Source organism: Pinus tabuliformis, chromosome J, assembly GCF_031772625.1.
Source record: "Pinus tabuliformis cultivar Carrire ecotype Pingquan chromosome J, CPIR1, whole genome shotgun sequence".
NCBI lineage: Eukaryota > Viridiplantae > Streptophyta > Pinopsida > Pinales > Pinaceae > Pinus > Pinus tabuliformis.
In genome coordinates this window covers 1,467,521,063-1,467,548,153 of record NC_142295.1, presented here as the reverse complement: position 1 = coordinate 1,467,548,153, position 27,091 = coordinate 1,467,521,063, and positions in this window count along the sequence as shown.

The following is a 27,091-nucleotide window of genomic DNA, read 5'->3' as shown; positions in this document are numbered from 1 at the left end:
AAAAGCTTGGAGAAAAGCCTCTGGAGCTCACTGTAATTTTGACAAAGTAAAAGGCTAGGAAGGTGAGTATTGCAACAAATATTTTGAAACTCATATCTAATGTGGTTGTACGCGGGGCACTCTAAGAGGCAATGATTTTCATAATCGATGTTCATATTCTCACAGAGATGACAAAACCTTTCCATCCATGGTGTTTTAGGAACTGCCCAATGACCCGTTTCACTATGGAGCTCATGAGAGTTCATTCTAATCTTGGCTATATTAATTTTCTTCTTTGAGCTAGTTAAAACAGAGACATACTTTTGATCTTCTAGGGTGGGGTTGATGACCTCCTTATAATATCTTAATTTTCTTTTAGTTGCTAAATCTTTCTCACACCACATTTTTTCTTTCAACTTAGAAGTAACAATATATTGAATGTTACTAATGTTTTTAAATGCAACATTCTTGTCGATCTTCCAATGGTTTAAGCAGGCCCTTGTGTCTTTATACCAGCCTCGTTTGAGCCTTAGCTGGTTTTGGATGGAATTTAAAGCTAGCTTGGTAAGTCTATGGTCTCCTATGTTATTGTGTTTGTGCTTGTACAACAGAAGCCTAGTCATAGATATGCTTTCGATAGGGGAAATACCCACTTCTATAACAAAAATAGGATAGGGTGTGTTGCTTTTAATTTTGAGGTTATACGTTATAAAACATTTCTGCATTTTCTCAATCTTTCTCCAGGATTCTCTAGAGATGCTACAACCCCAAACCTCACATCCATATAAGATAACTAGAGTGACTAAAGTTTCAAAGATGAACTTCATTCTATCCCACATTACAAGGTTTCTTGTTTTACAATTATTTCCAAGACCAAAATAAGCTTTCCATTCAACATTAATCCTTTTCTCCATGCTATAGTTCCAGTTGAGGTTGTGATAAATTTCAATTCCTAGGTACTTATAGGAAGACACTTCCTCCAAATTACTATTGTCATACATAAAATTAGCGTAAGTGTCCTTCTTGGATTTCATAATCATAGCTTTTGTTTTGTCAGTGTTAACAATCATACCTATGGTAGAGTAGAGATCCTTAAGAAGTATAACTTGCTTATCAAGATGAGATGGGCACCTTGTGAGAAGAACAACATCATTAGCGTAGAGAAGAATGATGATGACTATCCCAACTAAGATCATGCCAGCACATCCTGCTTCCTCTGAACAACCTTCTAGCTTGTTGATGTAAATGCCAAATATGGTAGAGGAGAGGGGGGAACCTTGTTTAACTTTGATATTACACTTAATATCTTTCGCCCACCCCTCATTGCTCTTTAACTTTGCAATTACATTCTTGTATAACCTTATAGCGACAACTCTCAACTCAAAAGGAACCTTTAGCTCATCTAATCTATTCCAAAGGTTATTTCTAGGAACCATATCAAAAGCCTTTCTAAAGTCCACAAAGAAACAAAATATATTGGATTTATCATTGCGGCTTTCCTCCACAATGATCCTAAGTGTAACAAGGTGGTCTGTTGTTGAGTGCTCCTTTCTAAAACCCACTTGGCCTTTAGCCCACTTACCTTCACTTTCAAGCTATATGCTCAACTTCCTTTACAAAATAATACCATATAACTTGGCTAAGAGAGGGTTGATCATAATTGTCTGATAATTAGAGGGGTTATTTGTATCCCCACTTTTAAAAATAGGGATAATGAGGCTTTGAGTCCATGGTTTAGGGAACCCTTCCTTGACCACTTGATTGAAAACCTTGTGAATGTGGGGGATGAGGACAGGACCTCGAATTTTTAAGATTTCCACCTGGTAACCTTCAATGTCCTTAGCTTTCCCATTAGCCAAGCGATTAACCCCAAAATCAATGTCTTCTAATGAGAAAACTTCGTTCGTTGTGAGCAGGGTTTCAAAGTTATCGATGACATTTGGAGATTCATAAAGCTTTTTAAGATAGGAATTCCAGTCGTGTAAAGTAATTTTATTATTATCTTTATTTTTCCTAGTTAGAATCTGCCTCCATAATTTCTTAGGAGCTACCTTAGAGAGGTGTAAGATATTCTCTTGTCTTTTATGAATATACTCCCTATTTTTCCTTTTAGTTAGGGATTTGTATATTTTTATCTTGTAAATTTTAAGAGATTTATCAACAACTTCCTTAATTGATCTCCTTGTACTTTTAAAATCTTTGTCATACCATGGGTTGGTTTTTCTATTTCTTTTATTACTTGAAACTTCAATTGAGAACTTGTTAATAGAATATGAGAGCGTTGTAGTAAAATTATGATAGAGATCTTCTATGTTGTCTATACCAGATAAAGGAAGCAAATTAGTTTTTAATTCATTTAGAAAGAGATATTTTTTATTTCTATTAAACATTAACTTCTTTTAGCTATAAGGATTATCTTCTATGGGATCTCTATGCATGAAAAAATTGAGAGTTATAAGTAAAGGCCTATGATCAAAGTCAAGCTCGTGGTCGTTTAAGATGTAAAAATTTGTTATTTTGTTGTATAGAGGGAGATCAAAGATAACATAGTCTACCATGCTACTACCAAGCCCATGGATGCAGGTCATATAGCTAGAATTGGGCCACTTATTTAGACCATTGCAAATTATGAGATCTTGAGAACTACAAAGCTTAACTAGCTCTCATCCAGACAAATTCTCCCTGAGGACTTCAAAGCTCCTTTTCTACCGGCTAGCCAGAGGAAGGTCTTCGTCTAACTAAAGAGGAATAGCGTTGGAATGATTGATTAGAAGAATAGCTTGGTTGCTTGAAGTTCGAGCATTAAAGTCACCCATTAAAAGGATATTGCCTTCATTCCTTATGCTAGAAATACCATTCTCTAAACCATTGTAAGCACTATTTTTATCTAGATTCTTTTTCTTATAGAAGTTAGAATTGATGGGGGGAGAATAACAGATTGTTATGTAGGTCTTTTTTATCATAAATGCCAGTAATTTCTATCCAACTATATTGGTTGTAATGGCCATTTTTATAAATCCTAGCATGGGGAGAGATGCTCTTCTTAATGTAACAAGCTATACCTCCAACACCTCTACGGGAGAATCTCTTATTCTAGGTAGACCATAATGTAAAGCCTCTATGTTATGGACCTTAGATTATTCATGCTCCAAAGTCTCAACAAGCAAAAAAATATCGACATCATTCGAGATCTAACTTACCTTGGGGCCTTTGTTCCATGGAAAGCCCCGACAATTCCAAGAAAGAATCCGGAGCATGTTGAATTACTATTTATTATTCTCTTTTTTGGTTTCTATCTCGAATAATAACTTTCCTATTTCCAATTATTGCCCATTTTCCTTCCTTCCTAGCTTCCTTTACCTTCTGAACCTCCTTTCTGAATTCTTCTTGATCTTCTAGAATGAGATCTTCATTTATAAATATTCTTGTTCCTCTTAGACTTGAGGTTTTACTAAGTATGTCATACTTATGGTCAATAGAGCTCACCTTTATTCCAATCAGTCTTCCTTTATTCTCAGTTAGTTTCCCCAACCTTGTTGCTTCTGTGAGACACGTTGTTTCAATTTGTAATCTATTATGTAATTTTGTCTGGGCTATGGCTAAAGTATCCTTGTCTACCTCCTCTTTCAAACCAAATATTATAAGGTTCAAGGCCCTTTTGTTACGCTCATGGTCTAATTCTATCAATTTTTTCATTTCATCTTTAATTGTTTTGATATCTAATTTACCTACCACACTATTTAGGGTGAGGCGGCTATTAACTTTTTCTTCTAGCTCTTTAATCATGTCCTTCATTTTAAGACTCTCTAAAGTATCAGCATCTACTTGCTGGGATGTTTGGTTCATATCTTGGTTTTGTTTTTCTATAACCTACAACTTAGTCTCCATTGCCTCCTTTTATTCTCCAATAGTTCTATTTTATTTTCTATTTGTTTTTGGATCTTGTCTTCAAGAGATGTGAATTTATTTTCCAGCATGGTTTCTAACTCTGTTTGTAGCTTGACTTCTCTTTCTTCTCTACATTTCTCTAGAGACTCTATATACTCATAGAGGCTTTGTAGAGTAACTGTGTTAGGTCTACCTTCGGTAATCTTTACCAATTGTGTGAATTATTCATACTTGAAAATATATGAGCAGATATGTATTAGAAAAATATAAGGAATGTGTGCACTTGATATCAGCAAGCCAGAGCACAAATGCGCATGCCCCAGATTGTTTTTCTATTACCGCAAAGAGATCGTGAATTATTACCGTAGAGAGATCATAAATACATCACCCTAAAATAAATCATATAAGTTTAATATTAATTGACATATAATAATATATTAATATTTAAATTAATATTTAATAATACAATATTTTGTTAATAATTTTTTAATATATTAGTATTTAATATTAATGTTTATAATATAAAAAATATTATTTTAACATGTGTGACATATATCAACAACATTTACTGCCGTAGTCATTTTTACATTTATAAAATAAATATTTATATTTTTTAATAAATAATAATGATATTTACTTTATTATTTAATTATTTTTAAATAAAAATGAACTAATTATTAATATTATTATTTAATAATAATTAATTAATTAACTATTATTTATTAATATTTTTCTATAAATAATGTTTTTCTTTGTAAGCTTTCCAATACCTATTGATTTATTCATTTCAATAATTAGGCATGTTACAATCATAAGAAACGTCCGGTGACCTCAACCTACCCACTGGGAAACCATGTCTCTTGACAAGCGAACCGCATTATATGTTATCCAAAACTTAAATAGTATGAATCTGTTTGCCAATGCCTCATAGGACTTATAGTATCGAAACCATCTACTAACCATAAAACTATAAATAGAATTTCTACCCAACTGATCTGTAAATCACCCTATAAGTCATCTCAGTTAAGAATTATTAATTGAAGGTATTACAGACTCATGTGCTGGTGTGTGCCTACATTATTTAGGCAATGGATCGATCAGATTGCAAATACACAGACACTTGAAATGGAAAACAATAGATAAATATAGTAAGCAAATACAAGAACAAAAGAAATTAATAAGGAGTTCACCCTATCCTCCTGGGCTACATCTCCTGTCCAGCTCCCAGTGGTGGCCTTCTTTTATTGTGTCTTGAAGCAAAGAATTACAATGAAGGAGCTCAATATGAGTCTCCTGAAACATAATTTTCTTAGCAGGGTGGTTCTCGGATGCCCCAGCCACTAGAGTACATAGACTCTTTTCCTTACCAACTCTTTGACCTCTATGGTCTTTAATGGAAGGAACCCAAAGTGGTGCTCAATCCAGACAGATCCTCTCAGGGATGGCTTGAATCTATCAAGCTCTCTGGTGCTCAACTCTACCTTTGGTTAGTTCGGCCTTCTGTCTTCTTTCTACTTTTTGCTTCACTGTCTTCTTCACTTTTTTTCCTATCTGTCTTTTGTTTCCTTCTTTTCTCTGTTCTTCCTCTCCGTATTCTATTTTGTCTGTGCATGGATTTAAAGCCATTCATTCTCATGGCTATTTGATTCCCCTTCCAACTCCGTTGGAGTTCCCTATCTCGGCGTCATCATCAGGCTCACAGGGAGTGGCCACTTGTCCTCCTACGACTATGCCAGCTTGCTTTGTCAGTTTAGTTTTTCAGTTACATCATGGAATGAGTCATTTGCCACCTTGGCTGTCAAATCAGATTTCAAATTATTTATAGATCGTGGCTTAGTCCCCTGTTGATTCCGGCTTTCCCATCGAGCGCGATCTTAGCCGTTAGATCTGGATCCCCCAGATCCGATGGCATTTTCTCATTTCACGCGGTTGACTTGCTTGACCATTAGTGCGCAATGAGTGGTGGTTTTATCTCTCCTTCGCCTGCCACGTGTCATGCACTGAGTGAAATCGCTCCCTTTTCGCCAAAACTGCTTACCGCCCAAGGGTGCCCCCGATAAATACTACCATTTTTTGGAGCACGGGTCTCGCCTTTGCCTTCAGACTTTTTCCCCACGGTTTTCCCAACTCTCATGTGACCAAGCACTCAGGGCCTCTCCTTCTTGAGGGGATTTTCCCAGCGAAGCACTAATCGTGCATAAAAAATTGCCTCCTTTTCCCAATCCGGGCTTTCTAGGGGCTAGTATCGCCTCCTGCGCAGTCTCCATGGGCCTCGGTTAGCATGCTTTGACCAAGATCCTCATCGTTCCACGTTGGCTGTTAACTGCCACTGTTCAGAGGTGCTTTTGACTGCTACTCTTAATTCTTTAAGGTCTATATCGACCTGATACAGTCATGGTTCTCTGATAACTCTTCTTGGATCCAATTCGGATCACGACCTTCCCACTGAAAAAGGTTTTGGAGCACCAAAAGTTGGTTTTCAAGCATTGACTAAGTGAGGGTAGTATTTTCTCACTTATCCAATCTCAATCGACTTTACACTACTCGGCTTTGAACCTTTGAGCCCTACTCTGAGGTACTCAACATCTCCTTTGCACGTCGTCCTCACCTTCCTGCCCAGCACTGTGTCTTCCTGCAACTCATTAAGATATTCTGGTAGCAGGTCATCAGTAAAAAGTAATTAACTTCACTCTTCAGGATCCTTAATCAGTTAGGGTTCAAACAATCTCAAGCAATCTGCATTTACGACTGAGTAGATGTGCATGCAAGCTGGTAGATCAAGGCGAAAAGCATTCTCACCAATCTTCTCAAGTATTTTGAAAGCTCCATAGCTGATAGAATTTAGCTTCTTACCTTCACCTTGCATCCTGTCCTTACTGATATATAGCCATACCTGGTCACCAACTTGGAAACTATGCTCCATCCGATGCTTGTCATGCCTATCCTTGTGTTTGGCTTGGCTCTTTTCTAGCCATTCCTGTACTGCCTGGTGGATCTCCTGGATTTGTTCAATGAACCTATTTTCCTTATCCACATCACTATGTCCCTCAACTGTGGTATCTTTACCAAAGACAAAATCTAAAGGAGACCATGGTGTGAAACCAAAACAGGTCTCAAAAGGAGATCTCTATGTAGAAGAATTTTTTTCTCTGTTGTAAGCATGCTGCACATAACAAAAGTGTTCATCCCAAAGCTTAGGATGTTTGCTGGAATATCCACTGTGTAACTGAATCACTGTCCTATTAACTACTTCTGTCTGGCCATCAGTTTGTGGATGAAAAGATGTGCTTTTCTTTAGTTTGGTGTCTATCAGTTCCCACAGACTTGACCAAAACTTCCACACAAATCGGGTGTCTCGATCAGATACAATGGAAGTGGGTGACCCAAAATGAACCCATACATGTTCAAAGAACAATTTTGTAGTCTGTTCAGCTATAATATGTTTATTACAAGGTATTAAAATATACATTTTGCTGAACCAATCCACACAACATATAGATAATCATGACCTTTCCTAGATTTAGGTAGTCCTCCCACAAAATTCATGGAAACAATTCCCCAAGGGTGAGAAGGTACTGGTAATGGAGTGTACAAGCCTAGTTTTCTGTTGTTGGGCTTGCTTTTAGCACACATATTACACCCTCTTACATATCTAAAAACTATCTCATTCATTTTTGGCGAATAAGAAAATCTTTGTAGTTGTGCAACTATTTTACTTACCCCAAAGTGTCTTGATATCAGAGAAGTGTGTGCTTCTCTAATTATCCTTACTCTCTCAGTCTGTTGAATGCAGAGTTTCCCACAATGGTATAAGAGTCAATCCTTTACATGATAATCCAATTCTTCTACCCGTTTGCCTTGACTCAAAGTTGCATATACATCTTTGAAATCTATATCTTGAGCATATTGTTCGATGTAACTCTCATGTAATGCAGAATTATGCTTAAGTATAGTAGACGCATTTATAATTGGTCTAGATAACATTTTTGCCACTTTATTATGTATGCCCTTTTTATATCTGATGACTAAATGAAACTGTTGTAGAAAACCCATCCATCTGTAATGTCTTGATTGCTGCAACTTAGTTTGGGAGTGTAGATGTTGAAGTGGTTGAAGATGAGTATGTATTACTGTCTCCTTGCCCATTAAGTAATGTTTCCACCTTTTCACACTCTAAACTAATGCATACAATTGTTTATCATATGTAGGATAGTTAACTACTGCAGGATTAAAAGTCTTAGAATGATAACATATGGGTCTACCATGCTCTGTCAACACTGCTCCCATGGCATAGTCACTGGCATCTGTTTGGATCTTAAATGGTCTTTGTAGATCAGGCAGTGCTAGTACAAGTGCTCTACTAATCTTTTCTTTCAAGGTGTTGAAGGTTTTCTGATGGTTGCCACCCCACTGAAACACCTTGTTCAATATGGTTAAAGCATGTAAGGGAGCTGCAATTGAGGAAATGTTAGCAATAAACTTCCTCCAATATTGTGTTTCTCCTAAGAAGCTTCTAACTTCTATAGCAAATTTGGGTTTAGGCTAGTTTACAATGGTTGCCACTTTATAGGGATCTATTTTCAATTCACCACCCCCTACAATATGACCTAAATAATTTAGAGATGTTTTGCCAAATTCACACTTTGAGAGTTTAACATGAATTTTTTCTCATTTCAAAACATCTAATGTCTTCTTAACATGATTTAAGTGTTCTTCCCACGTTTTACTAAAAATCAGAATGTCATCCAGATACACAATAACAAAATCATCAAGAAAAGGTCTGAGTACATCATTCATTAATCTCATGAAAGTAGCACGAACATTAGTTAATCCAAATGGCATAACTAGCCACTCAAACAATCCTTGCTTTGTTTTGAAAGCAGTCTTCCATGCATCTTGTTCCGCAACCCTGACTTGATGGTATCCACTGTGCAAGTCTAGCTTGGTGAAATAAACAGCTTCTTTAAATTGATCCAAAATATCATCTATGCAAGGAAGGGGATAATGATTTTTGATTGTTATATTATTCAGTGCTCGATAGTCAATGTACATTCTCCACGAGTCATCTTTCTTTCTCACCAAAGCGATTGGTGACCCACATGCTGATGTGCTAGGCCTGATGAACCCTTTCTTGAGCAACTCCTGCACTTGCTTCTTGATCTCAGCATTCTCTAAACTAGACAACCTTTTATACCTGTGGCTGCAATAGTTATTTCATCTCCTGAGTCTGACCCCAAACCTTTCTGAATAGTTGTAGCAATATTCTTCTTCTTGCCCTCGAACTTCTTAGGTCTCATCTCTGGATGCAGAATCCAACAATGCTCATCATCATGCCCATCCTTTTTACAGTGAGTGCATGAAGCTTTATTCTTTTGTGCAGTGTTAGCCTTCCTTGCCTTCCACTTCTGGCTTCTTTTCTCCTTGCTCTTGCTTACAGTGGGCTGGGAGGGTCCCCCAACTTCTGGATTTCCATTCTTTCCTCTAGCTTCTAGATGCGTAGCTTGTCCAGATACCTCATCTATACTGGTGGGACTAAAAATGAGGATGGTATGCCTCATGTAGCTGTGTAGAAAACCAATGTACTTCAATAAAGTCTCTCGTGAGTCTAATGAGATTCCTAGAATCAATGCTCTCTTTCTCAATTCTTGAGTGTACCCTTGCACAATATGCCCTTTCAACTGCCAAAGAGTTTTCCAACTCATCATGTCTTGTTGCATGTAGGCCAATGGATAGAACTACTTTTTGATTACAGAAACAAATTCACTCCAGACAAAGATGTTCTTACCATGTCTTTTCATGTCAGCTTGGGTTTTTCCTTCCCACCAAACCAAGACACTGCCTCCCAGGCGTACGCTTGCCAACTGAATTTTTCTCTTGTCCGAGTCGATGTTTTATACTCCGCAATAAACATCAATTTGTCTAATCCAATTGTCCAATTTTTCTACATTTAGCTCTCGATCATATATAGGCAAATCAAATTTAACATCTAGCTTGATCAAAGATGTTTTCTTGTTATGCACAGGGATATTAGAAGGTGTGAGAAAGCTTTCCTCTTTTCCTTTTCCTTTTGAGTGGTCATGGAAGTGAGACTCATATGCTTCTTTGTCTTGTTTATAACCCGATGAATCTTCATCCTTATTCTTTCTAAATTCCCTATACATTTCTTCTACCATGGACTCTATGGCTAGGAAACTTTCTATGAATTGAGGGTCTAGCCCCACAAAGCCTTCCTCAAACATTGTCTTCCGAGGAAAGACTCTCCCAATTTCAAGATTAGTTTCGACCAACTCTCCTCCTAATTTGAGCTTTGGTCTAGTGAGCATTCAACAGCTAAACCAACACAAGCTTGGCTAACCTTACAGCCTAAAGATCTGATACCACCTGATTTGTAAACCACCCTATACATGATCTCAGTTAAGAATTATTAATTGAAGTTATTACAAACTCATGTGCTAGTGTGTGTCTATGTTATTTAGGCAACGGATTGATCAGATTGCAAATACACAGACACTTGAAATGGAAAACAACAGAGAAATAAAATAAGCAAATACAAGAGCACAAGAAATTAATAAGGAGTTCACCCTATCCTCCAGGGCTACATCTTCGGTCCAGCGCTCAGTGGTGGCCTTCTTTTATTGTGTCTTGAGTAGAGAATTACAATGAAGGAGCTCAATATGAGTCTCCTAAAATGGAATTTGCTTGGTAGGGTGGTTCTCGGATGCCCAAGCCACTAGAGTACACAGACTCTTTTCCTTACCAACACTTTCACCTCTCTGGTCTTTAATGGAAGGAACCAAATGTGGTGCTCAATCCGGACAGATCCCCTCAGGGATGGCTTGAATCTCTCGAGCTCTCTGGTGCTCGACACTGCCTTAGGTCAATTCGGCTCTCTGTCTTCTTTCTGCTTTTTACTTCACTATCTTCTTCTCTTTTTTTCTCTTTGTCTTCTGTTTCCTTCTTTTCTCTGTTCTTCCTCTCCGTTTTCTGCTTTGTCTGTGCATGGTTTTAAAGCCATTCATTCTCATGGCTGTTCAATTCCCCTTCCAACTCCATCATATTGCCTGCTACAGCTTCACTTGGAGTTCCCTTTCTCGGCATCATCATCAGGCTCAGAGGGAGTGGCCACTTGTCCTCCTACAACTGCGCCAGCTTGCTTCGTCGGTTCAATTTTTCAGCTACAATGTCGAATCAATCATTTGACACCTTGGCGGTCAAATCAGACATCAAATTATTTATAGATCACGGCTTAATCCCTTGTCGATTCTGGCTTTCCCATCAGGCACAATCTCAGTCGTTAGATTTGGATCTCCCAGATCTAACACCATTTGCTCATTTTGCGCAGTTGACTTGCTTGACAATTAGCATGCGACGAGTAGTGGTTTTCTCTCTCCTCCACCTGCCATGTGTCGGGCGCTGAGTGGAATCACTCTTTTTTCACCAAAACTGCTTACCGCCCAAGGGTGCCCCCGATAAATACCACTAATTTTTGGAGCGCGGGTCCCGCCTTTGCCTTTACCCTTTTTCCCCACGGTTTTTCCTACTCTCATGCAATTGAGCGCTTGGGGCCTCTCCTTCTCGAGGGGTTTTTCCCAGCAATGCGTGATTAGTGCTAAGCACTAATCTCGTATCAAAAACTGCCTCCTTTTCCCAATCCAGGCTTCCCAGGGGCTAGTTTCGCCTCCTGCACAGTTTTCATGGGCCTTAGTCACCGCGCTTCGACCAACGTCCTCGTCGTTCCACACTGGCTACTAACTGCAACTGTTTAGAGGTACTTTTGATCGCTGCTCTTAATTCTTTAAAGTTTGTCTCGACCTGATACAGTCATGGTTCTCTGAGAACTCTTCTTGGATCCAATTCGGATCACCAACATATACATCAAAACGTAATAAAAAATGATAACGGATAGGAAACTTCCATCATCTAGTCATCTTATGATTCCACAGGAGTAGAATCTTTCACACTTGAGCCTGGAAGTTCAGATTGAGGCAAGCAAGGAATGTGGCGCTCAATGCGGCCTAAGAAAGTGTTCTAATGCTAAAGCTAGAGTTGAATCAACTAATGTTCTTTCTGAATGTCATTGACACTAAGATCCATATTTGCAATAATAGTGAGAGAGGAAGCCATCTCTTTGGAAACAATGCTTTTCATGAGCTAGAAAAGGCAATTATACTCTTTATACAAAGTGAGGCAACCACAGGAATGACGAGGGCCAATGATCACGCCACTGCAGTCCTCCATCGGCAGCTCTAACTTAGCCTTTTGGTTTAGTTCTGCCTCCCAAGTTGAGATCAGTTGCTTCACCTAGGCTGGAGTCCCCTCATAATAGGCCTGCATAGTGTTTTGTAGGATTTCTGCATCCAATTTTCCATCGTGTTGATGCGGGGGATTGCTAAAAGTTGAGCCTCTTTCATTTCCCTTACCACCCTGATTTTTATCGGCACAACCTCCATGCCTAGAGGAACCAACACCAGGATATGTCTTCACCATGATGGATGATATCAGACCACCCTTCGTCAACTTACTCGAAGCTACCCACATGGGATACCCAACACACTATGAAGAGGCCGGAGGGAGAAGTGACTTAAGTGGACCTGAATTCATAGTAGGACATAAAGGAAATAGACAATTAAAGTTAGATTTAATAGAAGGAACGAAGAACATAGGCATTCTCATGTCACAATACCCCACACCATGAATCAACAACCAGAACCAATACTCAGTGGAAAACATGAACCGACCCAGAGCGTGAGGCACCTTCAGATTGTTAACAACAGCCCCCTTGCACTCCTTAGCCTAAAATTCGAAGACCCATGTTGGCCTAGATGCATTTACTCTTTCTTTCCTCAGGGTTTTCCAATTAAACTTAAACTCATAATTATGGAGCTCACATTCATCATGGATATAAAACAAAGTAAATAAGACCCAGAGCCCTGGAAACATGCCCATACGAGATAGGATGTTCCCATAAAAGATAAAGATCGACATAACATAGTTAAGAAAGCTAGTATATGCTATCACAAAAAGTTTCCAATTCATTCCCTTTCCCCTCCAAACGCAAGGCAGATAACTAGTGTCACCCCCCAACCCAGGGAAAAGGATAAGCATAAGAACATACTAGACCAATTGCGCAATCCATGAGCCAAGACAAAACACAACAAATTTTCCTTCCTACGCTCTTGGATCCATGAGCTAGAACACTGTTGTCTCAAACCTACTAAGATACATGTAACACTAGATTGAATGTCAGACAAATGGTTGCATGTTCTCCTAGATTCCCACCACCTGGATATTTCAGAATGGATTTTTTAATGTCAAAGTTGACATTGTTATAAAAAAACTGGTTAGTGCAAGTTATCAATTTTTTTTTGGGGTTTTGTTATTGAAACAAAACAAAGGTTTTATTAAGGCTTTTTTAAAGAAGAGGACATGACATTGTTCCAATCGACTCTATTCATTGTGATTTTTTTTTGTAAAATCTTTTGTGAAAGAATTGCCCTTGTGAAAATTTGTAGACTTGTTTGTTTTTGGAAGCTAAGAAGCATAGGTTGTTTTATTGCAGTTAGCCATGATGTCTACAATTTGATTATTTTGTTGAGCCACATTTTTTCAGCGCTCAAAAAATGGGAAAAGCCAAGAGGCTAAGAAGGTTAAAGCAACAACAAGAGATGATTGAAATTTTTATTGATGATGAGAAGCAATAGCTAGAATGAATAACTAAGGAAGCTTGCAATACCCTTAAGATGAGTTTTCATGTAAGGAGGACTAATCTAGTTGAAGATGAAGAATTTGGTTAATTCCACTGTGCTCATCCATAGGTGGATGATGAGTGGAAAAATTGTAGAAGAAACATAGAAGGAGCACATAGGCGCTCATGAAACCCATTGTGCACTACCACAAGTGGATGAAGATGTGGTGAATCTAGCAACAAAGCTTGTTGATGAAAATATGGTGAATCCAATAGCAAAGCTTGTTTATAATGATTTGGTGAATCCAACAACATAACTTGCTAATGACAATGAAGCTACCACTGGTACAGCTAATGTTATAGTGAATCCAACAATTAATATTGTTGATGTAAAATTTGATGAAGAATTATTGGCTAATGTTGAATGGATGAAAATTTGGTGAATCCAATAACATAACTCGCTAATGACAATGAAGCTACCATTGGAGCAGTTAATGTTATAGTGAATCCAACAACTAATATTATTGATGTAAAATTCGATGAAGAATTATGGGCTAATGATGAATGGTTGCAGGTGATGGAACAAAAACATCATATTGACATGATGTTAGTTGGTGGGATAAACCCATTTTAATCTAAAAACCAAGTGCAAGACAATGTGTGTGCAGTACCGAAGTCAAGTACAAAAGTGGAAGAGACAGAGACAGAGATAGATGTAGAGACAAACAAGGAAGCCCACAAAGAGAAAATAGAGACAGGGAAAAAGTAGAGAAGGAAGTGAACTAGGAAAAAGATCTCATTACAAAGGAGAAACAAAAGAACCAATGTAGTTCTACAAATGTTTTTACAGTTAATATTGATTTCCAATGTGCACGTAAACAAGACGATTATGAAAAAGGGTTAAATTTCCTTGAAGCATGGCTTGCAACACCGTGTCTAAATGAATTCTACATAGAAGTTGCAGCAATGAACTTTGAATATAGCTTGGATGATGAACAAATTAATGAAATTTTGAGGTATTGGAGCCTTCGAGAGATGAAATTTTATGATTGTTTTTTGTTGCAGCAACTTGATGATGAAAAGAACACAACAAAAGATTACATGTGGCATTAGTTGACATATAAGGTGTTTTTGAAGAAGTCCAAGACATTCTCAGACAACCTGAAACAATCGAAGACCTACACTAGCAAATGAAGAAACTAACATTTGAAGGATATAACAAAAAGAAAATGCCGAAACAATTAGAAGCTACAGGATTTGGAGAAATAAATGTAGTTGAAGTCAATTTTTCAAATTGTAAGTCTAGCTGAGACAAAGACCACATACATCTTAATTACATTTTTATGTGGTTGAAATTAAGAGGAAGTGTTGGAGAATTTAATTTCAACCACCTGTTAGGTGTCAAAACCTTCTATCCAAATGTCCTAGTTCACTTTCATTTAGTCAAGTTTAATCAAGTTTCACTCGACTTATTTATTATTTTATTACTGATGTTTCCAATATAATATTATAGTTTCACTCCACTCATTTATTACATTATTACTAATATTTCCAATATAATATTATTTAAGTCATATATTACTTTATTACTAATGTTTCCAATATAATAATATAATATTAATTAAGGGATTAATAATAGTAAGAAAAAGACCAATAATTTGCTCACCATTTCTCTCCATTCAATTTTTGTCAATAAGAGTATCTAAGTAGACATTTAATGCATTGAGACATGTAAAGGTTAATTTATTAGTGTTCAAGGGCATTATATTATTGTGAACAAAACGAAGGAAAGAGCGAAGATGGTCTTATCCATCGGCAAAGAGAAAGGTCTTCAGTAGCAAGTGGCAAAGAGAAGATCTTAAAAAAAAGAAAAGAAAGTTATCCATGTTTTGCTTCATAATTTTAGTTCTCGTTAGGCTAGATCATTTCCTTGTTGGATTTTGTTACTGTACCTGGAAAAACAAGACGAAAGTAATTGTTTATAGTCTAGGAATTTTATATTTTAGTTTTGTTTGTTATTAAAATGGTTTTTTCACTTGTTTTCTGACATTTTCAGTATAGATAAATTTGACTAAAAATGTTGAATTATCTCTTTCTGCCTACCTCGTTTTCATAATTCGGGATTTGAAATCTTCATAAAGATTACATATGATAATAAGTTTGTTCATTTTATTATGCCGTAAGGTGTTTCCCTTTGAAATGAACCCGCCAAAATGTCTTTGTGTCTTAATCGTAGCCGTTAGATGTAATGTTAGACGATTAGAGAGAAATTAGTCGTTTAATTAATAACTAATAGGTTAAGGTTTTTTAAGGTTTAGAAATCAGTGGTTTAATTAATAACTGATACATTTCCACGTTTGATGTAGAGGAGGGCGTAGGTGTTGAGGAGGGTGTAGTTGAGTTCTTGCATAGGAGGGTGGCAGACCTGTAGAGAAGTGAGAAGGGTTTCGACGAGGGCCGCAGAGCATGAAACGACTCTTTCTTCGCTACATGAGGGCCGCGTAGGCCATTTTTTCTTGCGTCTGATGACATTTATTTGCAACGAACAGTAATCCTTCCTCGCCAATTCTTTTGGACTTGCCACTATCAAGGTGAACCTTTCTCAGCTTCCTAAATCCATTTGCAACTGTATAAATACCTCGATCAGGACAATCAGACACCCTGCTCATATAAAATACTTTCAGCTTTGAGCACTTTGAAACAGCCATCAAACCTCTATCACCTAAATGCATGTTTTCAATTTGCAATTCCATCAGTTGTGCAAGTTTCTAGTGCTGCCCGTTATAAAGATCTTTAAGGCACAATCTCTGTAGGTTACCTTGCCCTTGCCCTATAACCACATATTCGGTCATGAAATTGGTTTCAACGGTTTTCTTCAGGGCTATAGGGTGTTAGATTTTATTTTCTAGATGTTGATATGTTTCTGCAAAGGCCCTCTATCTTGGGCTCACAAAGGCATATTGTGTTTTGATTTTATTTTTCCCTATCTTGATATGTTTCTGCAAAGGGCCTTTATCTCCTATCTTGTGCTCTCAGAAAGTATCCTATTAATGTGAAGATAATAATTTTCTTTTTTGTGTTAGATTTTATTTTTCTCGATCTTGATGTGTTTCTCCAAAGAGCCTTTATCTCGAGATCTCAGAGGCATATTGTATTTTTATTTGATTTTTCCTGATCTTGATATTTTTTTGTAAAAGGCCTTTACCTTGATCATTGATCCACTTTTATGATTTTGTAAAAGACTAGTGTTCAAACTCTCCTCAATGGCGAATCCAATTGGTGATCGAAGGGTTATATCATATATGAATGATGTCCAGGATGATTTTTTTTACATTTATTCTGATCTATGTGCCATAATGTTAGAAGCTCTTGCATAAAACCCTTCAATAACACCATCCGTGGATTTGAACATTTTGGAAACCCGGAGCAGTATCAAGTTTCAATTATCACTCTCATTAACAAGATTGTATTTTCTTCTCTACTTCCTATTTTTCTAATTTATATGGTCTTATGTTTCAGGCACCTGCAGGAAGTAATGAAATTGTTGGAGTCTTTTATAAAGCCAATGAATATGCTTCGCTGAATCCAAACTTTCTTGGGTGTGTTGATTATGCTTTGGGCATACGAGAATGGCTGGAATCTAATGGTCACCAGTACATTGTTATAGATGACAAGGGGGGCCCTGATTGTGGTAAGTTGGGTCATGCAATGATTTCCTTTGTTATGTAGTTAGTACTCCTGCAAAATAAAATTAATGTGTCTTTTTGAAGTTCTTAATTTAACATGATCATATGCATAGAAGTTGTGGAGGGATAACTTAAAATTATCTGTAGTTTCAGAACATAGAAGGGAAAGTTTCTAGTGTTGCCAGGATTGTGGCTTGAACCCACCATTAGCCAAGTTTGAAATGAGTCTTCAGGAAAATGTGTTTTTCCAACTTGTCCGAGTCAAACTTGGTTGTTGACAGAGTTTGATTTTTCAACTTGTCCAAGTCAAACTTGTTTTTTGATAGGGTTTGACAAAGTTTGTTGTGAGTTTGACCTCTGAGTATGAGTATGACTTATTTGACTGAATCAAACTTGTCGAATAAGGCCTATAAAAACCCTCATGCAGCCAAATTTAGGTTATTTTTACCTCTGCTGGTTTCATTGCTTCTCTACTGGGTGATTAATTTCTGTGAAATAGACTGAAGGGAGGTCATGTTGTTGCACCCAGGGCACTGAACAATGCTTATATATTTTCGTCAAAATATGTGTATATATTTATCTTTTTACTCTCCAATTTTGTTCTGAATTTTTTCCCTCTCCTTTTCCAAAACTTGGGGCTTCCGCCTCGCCGAATTTTTCTTGATTATGCATCTGCTAACGCTTGAAGGGATGTGCTAAACTCCACCTCTTTAAACTGTTAGAAGCCCAAATGCCCGTTTCTTTCTGTATCCATGTATACCACTAGGCTATATGTTCTCTGTGTTGGTGAAATGATAAATTGAGCAGCAATTATGGAGCTCTATACCATATGGTAACCACATGCCATTTCCAAGCCAATTATCCCACCAGCCAAACTTTTGTGTGTGAGAATTTGTGCCAGATTTGGGATTCCTCTTTTCTCAATTTATTAAGTTATTAGTCTTACAAACCTAATATGGTAAATTTCTCTTGGATTTTATACAACAATTTTAGCATTTTAATGTGATATTTGGGACTGCTTGACACCGATGCATTATATTTGTAGTTTTTTCATATTGTTCATGATTTTATTTTACAAACTTACTATGAAGACCCAATCGAATTTTGTATGTATTGTTAATTGAGAAACAATGCCTTACTAGACCTCTAATACTTAGAATTACAAAGACAACAAAAACACCCAAACATTAATAAAACAATATTGTATACTTTGATGATAATTGCTCTCATTCATCACTGGATGAGTTTCTGAATTTCTCATTTGTATCCATTGAGTATGCAATGCCACCATTTAAGGAATCATCCAAGCCACTTTCCAAGTCTTTCAAGAGCATCTTGAAATTTAATAATCAATTTTTTACAACTCGATAGGGCATAACTTTTTTTCAGTAGTTGCAATTTGTATTCCTCCAAATGCTTCTAGAAATTCCATTTGAATATTGAATAAAAAACCAGCAGAAAGGATTATATTAGGATTTGTTTCCTGCAGAGACTATTAATTTCCATAGCACTGTACAGATTATGTTGGTTACTCACACAACAATGTTGAATACAGATACTTTGCATAACTTCCTAAAAAAAGCCTTGGCCTACTCTGTTTTGTCTCTGGGTGATTCAACTTTCAGGGACATTTCTTGACGTTTCTGAACTATTTCATCTCTGGTAATAGCCTTAATCTCCTTTCTGAGTTTTTGTTTAATTTATATTTCATCCATGGACCATGATAGAAAATGCTCTGCCATCAATTGTACATTAGCCATAAAGTAGGTATAGAGTCTTATAAATTTGATTCAAAATTATTTCCCAATTAAATTAATTCGGTTATGTATATGCTTTCTTGATAATTTAAAATTTATTCTTGTGTGTTAAACTAATGCAGAGTGGTGCCATCGCGACTGTCTTGTTTCTAGTGAACAGACTCTAGAATCTGACTTGTAGTTGTTATATATGTGATGGCAAGCTATCTTATTATAGTGGAATACCTGATATGATTGATATGATCAAAGTCAAACAGTTGACTTTTCTCATGTCCATCAAAAATCAGTTGATAGTTTTCATTTAAAAATATTTCTGCATTGTTCACTCTTTGTATACCTTTATTTGGAAATAGTCAACTATGCACATCATATAAACATTCAGTCCATTACCTTGAGATTAACAAAATCCATTACAAGAAACACTTAACTATAACAAGCTATACATTTTTATTTGCCAGGACACCCACATTAGCTTACTTTACTCCTGTTTGATTGGAAATTTAACTTTAGTTCTATCAGAGGATGCTGTCTATTCTACTAAAACAAAACCACCAACCAGAAATTGCTTTTTTCTCCTTGTTTGAACTGATTTTTGTATCCACTTTCCACTGTCAAGGATTTGGCAAAGGGATCTTGATGTTCTGTGATCTTATCTGAAGAAAATGGCATTGGAAAATATTGTCTACTATACATCTGCATGAGTTTCTACAACAACTTAGATTTGTACATTGATTTATCATGATTCGGTGGCTTGCTTCTAACCTAAACGTTACATTGGAATGTCATGATGTCATCCTTGATTGGCTGGAGAATTGGCATTGCCAAAGCACATTCAGTGGACACCACATCGAGTTGGGATATGTCTGAGGGTAATGTCTGTTGATGGTTGATTGAAATTCATAAATTAGAAGTATATTCCCTTAGCCTGATAAGGATTTTTAGAAGAATAAAGTAGAACTATGTTCTCATTAATCTCTTTCATAGCTACTTCAGATTTTTTAAAAGCATAATCCTTCATTTAGTATCATGATAAGATCCTCTTCTAAGGTTAGCTGTGAACTGGTGAGAGTTTACCATAACTAGCCTAGGGTTGATTTTCGTCAATTATTGTTTGGTTTCTACTTGAGAATCCTTCATGCAACACATCCCCAATCCCATGCAAGGGAAAAAATTGGGTAGTTTCTGTCCCCAAAAAAAGAAAATTGGCTGGCTTTTTTCCCCAACAAAAAGAATTGATGCTTTATGCTCTCTAAAAAGGTTGGGAGTTATCAATACCAGTTGGGAAAATTTGGGGACGTGGCCTTTCACACTTAATGGGGTTTCATCTCCCATTACAAACATAGGCTACACTTCAGTCAATGCAATGAAGGGTGAGTTGATAGTTTTCATTTAAAAATATTTCTGCATTGTTCACTCTTTGCATACCTTTATTTGGAAATACTCAACTATGCACATCATATAAACATTCACTCCATTACCTTGAGATTAGCAAAACCCATCACAAGAAACACTTAACTATAACAAGCTATACATTTTTATTTGCTAGGACACCCACATTAGCTTACTTTATTCCTGTTGGTAAACTGGCAATGGCTTTTGATCAAGGAAGGAGGAATGTTGCCTTTGCTGTTTTTCACATAGCATCTCTGGGGTCAGACTTGTTTTCAGTGATTTGTTCAAATGGTTTCTCTAAATTCATACTTTTGTCAGTGATTCGTTCCATTGCCACGACAATTAGAAATAATGATGAACAATGCAATAATTGGTTTGTATCTTATTGTCAAGTTCAAATATTAGAAAAGGAAAACTAAAACAAGAGAGCCTATGCTGAACAACAAAGAAATTCCATATTGTTCATGCTTCTAAGGGTCCTATCTGAAGCAAATGGCACTAGAAAATATTGTCTAATATTGGAAATTGCTGCTCACAAACATCAATTGAATAAAACATAAAATAGAATATTTACTCTTCACACCATATAGATAAAATGTGCTTACCGTTTATTTCAGGAAAAACTGCATTGTAACCTGCTGGAATAAAAACTGGAATTCCATGTATCATGGTTTTGTGCTAAAGGAGTCATTCCACTTTCATTTTAACTATCAATTCACACCTTTGTAGAATTTATTTGTAGTCACTGAACTACACATTTTCCTTATTTAGTGATATGCTATTATGCATATCTGGAAAATCACATCATCCCTAATGCAGCAACATTTTTTTGACTGTCAAGAAACGTAGAAATCAGTTTATGTTTTCTAGGTTGTAGCCACTGATTCATGATCCTTTCAACTCATGACTTAATTTTTATAGAATATAATTTATAGAATGTGTTTTCCTAATTAGTAAATGGAAAAGATTGACATAAAAGAGGAATCAAAACAAGAGAGATGTTCTATCCAGGATGAACAATTATTTATTCTCTTTTAGCAATTTTGGGTCAGGCAAAGTTATGAAAAAACGTATATTAAGGCAATTGCAACCTTGGAAGAGAGGAGGAATGGTGCTTTCGCAATCCTAAGAGCCAGTTGCAGGAATTTTCCTAGGTAGGAGCAGATGGACTCTGCAGTTAAAATAGGGTGCTTTCACAAGAATTTGACTAGGCAGGAGCAGGTGGACTCTGAAGTTAAAATAGGGTGCTTTTGCACTTGAATTACCATTTAGGCTTGTTCCTAATTGACTGGAAGCTCTATTACAGTACACTTTATGTTTTAAGATAACGGAAGTTGGGATGAGTTGACCAAATACCCACCATTAGCATTAATATATATATATATATATATATATATATATATATATATATATATAGAGATAGATAGATAGAGAGCCAAGACCATGTGGCAGGCAGCTTGTGAACTGTATATATATATATATGTACCATATATATAAGACATACATATATATATATGATATACCTTTTAGATACAACAGATATCCTTTTAGATACAAGTGACATGCAATAGTGAGAATGGATGACAGTATGATTAAATTTAAGTTTCTGACATAGGGCTGAGCATTGTAAAACAGTCCTACTAGACATGAATTAGATTTCCTATGCGTTATATATAAATGGTTTGAAATTTTTAGGATAGCTCATGTGGTTTTACTTGCCATGTGAAATTCATATGGACTAAGAAGTTCAGGAGGTCAAAATCCATCTCTGAGAGCTTCCCCTGGGATGAATAAGCTTATAGATATCAAATAAGATGCTTGTTATTTTACATTTGGATTTCAACATCCTGTCACGTTCTAATTTTTCCTCTTTCTAAAATTGTTACTTCATTTTCTTCCATTTTTTCTTTGCTCCATACATTCAAGCTAGTTCTATAGAAAAATAAAGAACTATTGTAAAACAATTTGATGGTTGATTGAAATGCATAAATTAGAAGTATATTCGCCTAGCCTGATAAGGATTTTTAGAAGAATAAAGTAGAACTATGTTCTCATTAATCTTTTTCATAGCTTCTTCAGATTTTTTAAAAGCATAATCTTTCATTTAGTATCATGATAAGAAGCTGAAGTTAGATACTGATAAGAAAATGGCATTGGAAAATATTGTTTACTATACATCTACATGAGTTTCTACAGCAACTTAGATTTGTACATTGATTTATCATGATTCGGTGGCTTGCTTCTATCCCAAACGTTACATTGGAATGTCATGATTTCATCCTTGATTGGCTGGAGAATTGGCATTGCCAAAGCACAATCAGTGGACACCACATTGAGCTGGGATATGTCCGAGGGTAATGTCGGTTGATGGTTGATTGAAATGCATAAACTAGAAGTATATTCGCTTAGCCTGATAAGGATTTTTAGAAGAATAAAGTAGAATTGTGTTCTTATTAATCTTTTTCATAGCTACTTCAGATTTTTTAAAAGCATAATCCTTCATTTAGTATCGTGATAAGAAGCTGAAGTTAGAGACTGATAAGCTTTGGATTTTTTTCAGCTTTGCTAAAGTATGCAGAGGTTTGCTACTGAGTTTTTGATTCTCTTTCAGTTGTATTGACATTGTTATTTCCTGGAATCTTGTACATAGGAATCACACGTCATATCCACATGGATATGTTGAATTTAGGGTCCTCTTAGGGATTTTGGACTCAAACTTGGGTTTGTTTCCCTACAGAGGCTCTATTTCCATTATCCCATACTCCCCCCCTTTTTTTTAATGACGACTGATATGACATTTTCTAAAAGGGCAGCAACATAATTGTCTTATGCATTTATTATTATATAGCTCAGGAATCTTGCTTTTCATTTATCCAAGCTATTAAAAGTCTTGATTGGCCCTAGATTGTATGCCTGTGGGCCAAAAAGCTGCATGAATTTGTACTATGTTTTCATTCTGAATAGTTTCCAGGTTTCCAAGAGTACCTTTTTTGGAAAAGTTTTCCCAGCATCAGATGGATATTACACATGAATGCTCAGTAGAGTCCCCACCTTGTTAGAGAATGTCCACTTTATGATGGTCCCTCCTATATACGGTGATAAGCTCTGGATTTTTTTCACCTTTTCTGAAGTTTGCAGAGGTTTGCTAATGAGTTTTTCATGCGCAGCCTGTGTTGGGAGTTCCTTGGAATGAAAGAATATATTGTTGATTGCCACTCGGGAGGGCCACTACCTTTGTAGCTATCACCTAGCCAAGACCTATTATAGTTGCCTTGAAGCAAACCATAAGCTAAAGTTAGAGACTGATAAGCTCTGGATATTTTTCATCTTTGCTAAAGTATGCAAACATCTGCTAATGAGTTTTTGATGCGCACCCTCTTTTGGGAGTTGCTTGGAATGAAAGAATATATTGTTGATTGCCACTTCAGAGGTTCAATACCTTTGTAGCTGTCACCCAGCCAAGACCTGTTACAATTAGCCTGAAGTAGGCCATACACTGAAGTTAGAGACCAAGTATATAAATATTTAATAAACATGGAACTGTCTTTACATCCTAACCATTCAACTCTAGATCAATGAGAACACTACAAATATCAAGTTCCCAAAACAACAATATAATAGAGTTGCAAGTATAAAGGTAGTATTTTTTAAATTTATCTTAACACTCTAATCTGTAGGTTTTTGAATTGTAATTTAAATCTTTGGTCTATACTCTGTACTGAAGGGGAATCATTCTAACTTAACCAATGTAGTATTTCATCCATGGACCATGATAGAAAATCCTCTACCATGACTTGTACATTAGCCACAGAGCAGATACAAAGTCTTATAATTTTGATTCAAAATTAATTCTCAATTGAATTGATTCAGTTATATATATTCTTTCTTGATTATTTAAACTTTATTCCTATTTGATTGGAAATTTAACTTTACTGCTGTTAGAGGATGTTGTTTATTCTGCTAAAACAAAACCACCAACCAAACATTGCTTTTTGCTCCTTGTTTGAATCGATTTTTGTATCCACTTTCCACTGTCGAGGATTTGGCAAAGGGATCTTATTATTTCTTGACTATTTAAACTTTATTCCTGTTTGATTGGCAATTTAACTTTATTGCTATTAGAGGATGCTATCTATTTCTGCTAAAACAAAACAAGTAACCAAAAATTGCTTTCTTCTCCTTGTTTGAATCGATTTTTGTATCCACTTTCCACTATCAAGGATTTGGCAAAGGGATCTTGATGTTCCGTGGTTTCTATCTTATTGTCAAGTTCAAAGATTGGAAAAGGAAAACTAAAACAAGGGAGCCTATGCTGAACAACAAAGAAATTGCATATTGTTCATGCTTCTAAGAGTCCTATCTGAAGCAAATGCCACTAGAAAATATTGTCTACTATACATCTGCATGATTTTCTACAACAACTTAGATTTGTGCATTGATTTATCATGATTCAGTGGCTTGCTTCTATCCCAAACGTTACATTGGAATGTCATGATGTCATCCTTGATTGGCTGGAGAATTGGCATTGCCAAAGCACATTCAGTGGGCACCACATTGAGCTGGGATATGTCTGAGGGTAATGTCGGTTGGTGGTTGATTGGAATGTATAAATTAGAAGTATATTCGCTTAGCCTAATAACAATTTTTAGAAGAATAAAGTAGAATTGTGTTCTCATTAATCTTTTTCATAACTACTTCAGATTTTCTAAAAGCATAATCCTTCATTTAGTATCATGATAAGAAGATGAAGTTAGAGATTGATAAGCTCTGGATTTTTTTCAGCTTTTGCTGAAGTATTTTTACAGCAGCTTAGATTTGTACGTTGATTTATCATGATTCAGTGGCTTGCTTCTATCCCAAACGTTACATTGGAATGTCATGATTTCATCCTTGATTGGCTGGAGAATTGGCATTGCCAAAGCACATTAAGTGGACACCACATCAAGCTGGGATATGTCCGAGGGTAATGTTGGTTTATGGTTGATTGAAATGCATAAATTAGAGGTATATTCACTTAGCCTGATAAGGATTTGTAGAAGAATAAAGTAGAACTATGTTCTCATTAATCTTTTCATAGCTACTTCAGATTTTTTAAAAGCATAATCCTTCATTTAGTATCATGATAAGAAGCTGATGTTAGAGACTGATAAGCTCTAGATTTTTTTCACCTTTTCTGAAGTATGCAGAGGTCTGCTAATGAGATTTTGATGCTCTTTTAGTTCTATTGACATTGTTATTTCCTGGAATCTTGTACATAGTCATCACACCTCATATCCACATGGATATGTTGAACTTAGGGTCTTCTTAAGGATTTTGGACTCAAACTTCGGTTGGTTTCCCTACAGAGGCTCTATTGCCATTATCCCATACTCCCTTTTTTTTCTTTTTATTGTATAGTATATTGATTCTTATCTATTCTTTGATTACTGTTTAGATTGTATGCTTAATAGTAAGTGGGTATTATGGTATACATTTTTATTTGGTAGGACACCCACATTAGCTTAGGATTTTATAACATAAGAAAACCTTTAAATTCCTGCAAAACCTTCCCTATGAGGATTAGATTTTGTGGATTATATTGTGTTTTTTTCCCGCAAAGACTATTAATTTCCATAGCACTGTACAGATTATGTTGGTTACTCACACAACAATGTTAAATACGGATACTTTGCCTTGGCCTACTTTGTTTGTCTCTGCGCGATTCAACTTTCAACTTTCAAGGACATTTCTGGACGTTTCTGTATTACTTCATCTCCAGTAACAACCTTAATTTCATTTCTAAGTTTTTGTTTAATTTCTATTTCATCCATGGACCATGAAAGAAAATCCTTTGCCATCAATTGTACATTAGCCATAGAGCAGATACAGAGTCTTATAAATTTGATTGAAAATTATTTCCCAATTGAATTGATTCAGTTATATATATGCTTTCTTGAAAATTTAAGCTTTATTCCTGTGTGTTAAACTAATGCAAAGTGGTGCCATCGCGACTGTCTTGTTTCTGGTGAACAGACTCTAGAAATATTAGATTAAAACTTCAATAGATTTGCTCATGTCTATTAGAATTCTAGAATAGTCATATCCCTGTATTGATATTTTATTCCACTTGGCATTTTTTTTGTCATTCACACATTAAGAAAGCGGAAAGCAAATACATTCATGTGCATTTGCATTTAGAATGCATGCGAAAATTGATTTAGGACAGTGCATCTTAATGTGTGCTCTCTGCTCTATGTTGAAACAATTTCACTTCTCTTTTCTTAGTAGCTAGGATTTTGACTGCAAAAAGAAGGTAGACGAGTGTTTATCATCTTAGATTGCATATTTAAAAATTGTATATGTACATCACGCGATCAACCTTAAAGGCAAACTTCTTAAGAAAGATCAACTGTAAAATAAATTTCAATAAACATAAAAATGCTTTGGAACCCAACGCACAACATTTAGAAGTCTAGGCTAGAGACGTATTCCGGCGTCGTAAATCCTGGTAACTATCGCTTTCATCGTAGGTTGGGTGATTCCTCCTATTTGAAACGACAAGTGCGAATATGGACTTGTGCTCCCACGTACCATCAATTATATATTGGGAGACCATAGTAGGCTATATCCTTTATCCTTAGGAAGCAGTGTCTGCCGCCCTATTGATCACAATGCACTGAACACAGCATTCAGGAAGATTGACTGCCATACCATAAAAAGTATTC